The sequence below is a fragment of the Trichomycterus rosablanca genome, chromosome 12, assembly GCF_030014385.1.
Source record: "Trichomycterus rosablanca isolate fTriRos1 chromosome 12, fTriRos1.hap1, whole genome shotgun sequence".
NCBI lineage: Eukaryota > Metazoa > Chordata > Actinopteri > Siluriformes > Trichomycteridae > Trichomycterus > Trichomycterus rosablanca.
The window spans coordinates 21593565-21599564 of record NC_085999.1 but is presented as its reverse complement, the minus strand read 5'-3'; positions in this window follow the sequence as shown (position 1 = coordinate 21599564).

The following is a 6000-nucleotide window of genomic DNA, read 5'->3' as shown; positions in this document are numbered from 1 at the left end:
AGAAGCTTCATTAGTTTCTGCAAGAAAAAGTCAGGATAGCAGCATTGAGAAAGGAAATGGAGAAGAGACATGTCATCTCTTTTAGGCACTATCAGAACCATAAAAAGGAGATGGGAGCTGAAGGCATTCTTAAACGTAAAGATCGTAAAGTTAATACAAGTATTCTCAGAGCATCTAGCATCACACAATGTCTGGCTGGAATTTTGATTGGGCCAGCAATGCAATATAAGGGACACATTAGCCATTTGTGTAAATCTCTTTAACTTAAGTTTCCCAAATGTCCTATTTCCCTTATCACAGTTTTGCAACAAATCATACTCTCCAACTGGTGCCTGTTGCCTCACTTCCTGCACTGTAAAAAATATTACCCTATATCAGTAAAATTGAGGCAACAGATTGCACGCAATACTATTGAGTAAATAAGACTAGGCTTAATTTTGATTCAAAAGTAATTAATTATTACACTTTAAAACAATACATTGCATTTGAGTAGAGGTAATACTGTACAATATATCAAATAATCTATTTCAATCTATACAAGTATTGAGTAGATTTAAAGAAATTAGCCATATTTACCATAGAATTAAGTCAACAGAACAATAATATTAATGACATGAATAGCTGTAAATTGAAAACATGAAAAAAGAACCCATTCACAGGTTAATACAAAACTCTATTTAGATAGTCTTGCAGTGACTTAAAAATGAAGTTGTCCCAGCTAAAATGTAAATTTTTTGTTTCAACTGCGTAAACAATTATGTCATTTTAAACCCCAAATAAAAAAGGTTGGGACAGTACGGAAAATGCAAATAAAAAATGCAGTGTTTCTTACATTTCCTTTGACTTTTATTTTATTGCAGACAGAATGAACTCAAGATATTTCAGGTTTTGCCCAGTCAAATTAATTCCATTAATTCCATCTAGTACTGCATTTCAGGGCTGCAACATGTTCCAAAAAAGTTGGGATGGTAAAGCATTTTGTAACATTGCCTTTTTGTAACATTAGGATGGTAAAGCACTTTGTAACATTGCCATTACGACTCAAGACAAAGATGTTTGGTCATCAAGAATACCAAGCAATGAAGTGTTTCGGTGTTATATTTTCCCATTCTTCCTGAGAACATGTTTTAAGGTGTGCAACAGTACAGGGTTTACAGTCACTTTCCTTTCGAAATTTCACACATTCTGTTTGGCAGGCCAGTCCAATACTTGATACTCTTCTTTCACAGCCATAACTTTGTAATGTATGCTGGCTGTGATAACTTAGGTAAGCATATACAGTCAAGCCGGAACGTCTGCACACCCCTTTCACCTTCTCCACATTTTATTACATTACAGACTTGAGTTATTTTTTGTCACAAGAATCTACACAAAATAGCCCTCAATGACAAAGTGAAAGCAGGTTTTTAGACATTTGTGCTAATTTATTAAAAATCAAAATGTAAAATATCATATGTAGACAAGTGTACACACTCTTTGATATGACACCCAAAAGTGAGCTGAGGTGCATTTTGTTTTCACTGATACTGCTTGAGATGTTTCTACAATTTAATTGGAGTCCACCTGTGGTAAATTCAATTGATTGAACATGATTGGGGATTGCCAACACCTGCCTATATAAGGTCCCACAATCGCCAATAATTACAAAGTGAAAACAGGGTTTAGAAAATATGCAATTTTATTTTACTGACAAAAATAGTTTTTTTTAGGGGTAACATATCTGTACACACCCTTAGCCTAATACCTGGTCGATGCATCTTTGGAAGCAATTACAGCTTCAAGCCATCTTGGGAAAGTAGCTACAAGCTTGGCACACTTGTTTCTGGACATTCCTCTTGGCATATCCTTGCAAGCTCGGTCAGGTTGGATGGGGAGCTTTGGCACACACCATTATCACCTCCTTCAACAGATGTTCGAAAGCCACTCCTTTATTCTCTTGGCTGTGTGCTTTGGGTCGTTGTCATGTCCCAGTCTGAGGTCCAGAGGACTCTGGAGCAGGTTTTCTTCAAGGATCTTGTACTTAGCTGCATTCATCTTGAACTCTTTCAGGACTAGTCGCTCTGGTCCCACTGCTGAAAAACATCCCCACATCATAATGCTTCCACTGCCATGCTTCACTGTAGGGATGGCATTAGCCAGGTGATGAGCAGTTCCTATTTTCCTCCAGCTGTGACGGTTGGTATTCAGGCCAAAAAGTTAAATTTTGGTTTCATCAGACCAGAGCATCTTGTTTCTCATGGTTGGAGAGTCCTCTAGGTGCCAAGTGGGCTGTCATGTGCCGTCTGGCCACTCTACCATAAAGGCGTGATTCGTGGAGTGCTGCCTAGATGGTTGATCTTCTGATAGGTTCTCCCATCTCCACAAGGATACACTGGAGCTCTGTAAGAGTGACCCTCTGGTTCTTGCTCACCTCCCTGGCCAAGGCCCATCTTCCCCGATTGCTCAGTTTGGCCGGGCGGCCAGGTCTAGGAAGATTTTTGGTGGTTCCAAACTTCTTCCATTTACAAATGATGGTGGCCACTGTGCTCTTTGGGACCTGTAGAGCTGCAGCAATTTTTTGTACACTTCTCCAGATCTATGCCTTGACACAATCCTGTTTCTGAGGTCTGCAGATAATTCCTTTGACCCCATGGCTTGGAGTTTGCTCTGATAAGCACTGTCAACTGTGGGACCTTACATAGGCAGGTGTTGGCAATCCCCAGTCATGTCCAATCAATTGAATTTACCACAGGTAGACTCCAATTAAATTGTAGAAACATCTCAAGCAGTATCAGTGAAAACAAAATGCACCTCAGCTCACTTTTGGGTGTCATATCAAAGGGTGTGCACACTTGTGTACATATGATATTTAACATTTTGATTTTTAAATAATAAAAGGAACTCAATCTATTATAGAATGAGTCTGTAACATAATAAAACATCGAGAAGATGAAAGGGGTGTGCAGACTTTCTGGCTTGACTGTACCTTAGTTTTTGAAGATATTTGCAAGTTACAAAAAATAATAACTACATGCATTCCAACACATTAGTTTCACATTTAAGTTAAAACTAATTTTAAGTTTACAGTAATCAACTGGGGTAACGACTACGACGCCGTATTAGGGCCACTGTAAAAATATTTTTAAGTTTTAATTTCAAGAATAAAGTCATATAAGTTTCGATTTCGAGAATAAAGTCTAAATGATTATGAGAAAAAAGTCTAAATTATTTTGAGATTAAAGTCGAAATGATAATGAGAATAAAGTCGAAATATTATGGCCAAAGAGTGTGCAGCCGTCGTAGGCTTGTCAGTTTAGAGAAGCACCGGTCTCAGTACCTGGATCGGCATGCAAGCACTGCAATGCACTTTACTGTGGTTATCCAGTAACTCGCAATTACTTTTTTGGGTCATTGTTTGTATTGTATGCTTCCATCCACATAACATGATGATAAACCTGTCAATGCAACCATTTATAGCGATTAATTCGAGTCCATAAGGCTCGGTTGAAGTACTGGCAGATGCCGAGCGCACCGAGCGCACCGGGGGCGCACGTTCTTCTAAATGAACACAGGTTATTGCAAAGCCGTTTCAGCGTCCTTACCCTAAAAACAAACTGGTGTTGATGTGCCAGGAGATTGGGAATTTTTTTTATTTGTGAAACCGATACAAAAGTATAACTTCGCCAAATCATGAACATCCCTCATTTTAACACAAGGTGGTTGCTATGGCCATAATATTTCGTTTTTAATCTCGAAATCATTTCGACTTTAATCTCAAAATCGAAATTTAGACAACTTTAATCTTAAAATCATTTGAAGTCCCAAGTTACCAGTGTCACAAGTTCTAAATACTGCTTCTTTGAGAACATGTTTTAAGCCCACACAAGCATTACTCAAGTAAAATACACAAAAAAAACAGCCCCTTTATCAGCATTCTGGCCTGCTTGTGTTTCACTCTTTTTCTTACATCCTTCTTACTGAGAAGGAATTTAAAAAGGCATATTTGAAGTTTAATAAACAAAGCACAGTTGTGCCATGTCAGCACCTGTACATTTTACTGTGCATGTTTGTATATTAAATTCTTGTATGTTTTAGCACCTATAAATTATAGCTAATCCTGGACTCATTCTCTGAAATCTGAAAATCTGAAAAGGGGCATCAGAAGAGGCAAACACACCTACAAACTGTCTGTTGAGGAGCACTTCCACAACTCTGACCCCCGCCATAAGTGAAAGGGCATTCAGACCCTCACCAGCTATAGACCATCCAACCACTCCATCCAACAGTGCACGTTGCATGTGCTGAACAGTTAGCATGTGCTGAACAGTTAGCCCAGGTCTTCACTAACATCTACAACCTGTCACTGGCCTTGGCTACTGTTCCTACTTGCTGGATGACATCAATCATCATTCCGGTGCCAAAGCATACTACTGCAGCTTGCCTGAACGACTTCAGACCAGTTAGCACTCACACCTATTGCTATGAAGTGCTTTGAGAATGTGGTGGAAAAAAAACCCTTTTAATAAATACCTTGAAGACTGGATTATAAGTAGAAAAAGAGGTTTATTCTTGTCTGCAGAGAAGGAACACACTGACAAGCCTCACATAGTAAACAAAGATACAGTATCTCTTATATAAATGGTGACAAAGGTTATGGTGTGTGGGAAAGATCAGATATTTCTTAGGTCCCCACCAGTAGTCCCCACCAGTAGTAACTGTTTGAAGTCAGCGGGAACAGGATTCGTAAACCTCTTGATTGCAGGCAACAGTCTTTTGTTATGTATGGGAATTGTTGCAAGATAGGATCTGGGCGTCATCACAGGATCTGGGAGTAGGAGCAAACCATGCACCTTTTGTCTTTGTTCTTTTACAAGAAACTGGTTCTCTGTCACCTGAAAGCGGCGCTTCCACCAGCACTGGGTCCCTACCAGTTCGCTTACCGTACAAACAGATCAACTGAGGATGCCATTTCCACTGCCCTTCACTCCGCCCTCACTCATTTGGACACCTACATTCGGATGCTGTTTATCATGCCTTTCTTATTGAAAAGTTTTAAGATTTCCCCTCAATACTCCTGGGACAGTGTTAGCCAAGTGGGTAGAGATTTGGGCTATCAACTGAAAGGTTAAGAGTTCAAATTCTACCTTTGCCATGCAGACACTGTTGGGCCCTTGAGCAAGGCCCTACACCCTGTTTGCTCCAGGGGTGCCGTACAAGGGCTGACTCTGTGCTCTGACCCCAGCTTCCAAAAACAAGCTGGGATATGCAAAGAAAGAATGTACTATATATATATATATATATATATATATATATATATATATATATATATATATATATATATATATATATATATATACAGTGTATCACAAAAGTGAGTACACCCCTCACATTTCTGCAAATATTTCATTATATCTTTTCATGGGACAACACTATAGACATGAAACTTGGATATAATTTAGAGTAGTCAGTGTACAGCTTGTATAGCAGTGTAGATTTACTGTCTTCTGAAAATAACTCAACACACAGCCATTAATGTCTAAATAGCTGGCAACATAAGTGAGTACACCCCACAGTGAACATGTCCAAATTGTGCCCAAATGTGTCGTTGTCCCTCCCTGGTGTCATGTGTCAAGGTCCCAGGTGTAAATGGGGAGCAGGGCTGTTAAATTTGGTGTTTTGGGTACAATTCTCTCATACTGGCCACTGGATATTCAACATGGCACCTCATGGCAAAGAACTCTCTGAGGATGTGAGAAATATAATTGTTGCACTCCACAAAGATGGCCTGGGCTATAGGAAGATTGCTAACACCCTGAAACTGAGCTACAGCATGGTGGCCAAGGTCATACAGCGGTTTTCCAGGACAGGTTCCACTCGGAACAGGCTTCGCCAGGGTCGACCAAAGAAGTTGAGTCCACGTGTTCGGCGTCATATCCAGAGGTTGGCTTTAAAAAATAGACACATGAGTGCTGCCAGCATTGCTGCAGAGGTTGAAGACGTGGGAGGTCAGCCTGTCAGTGC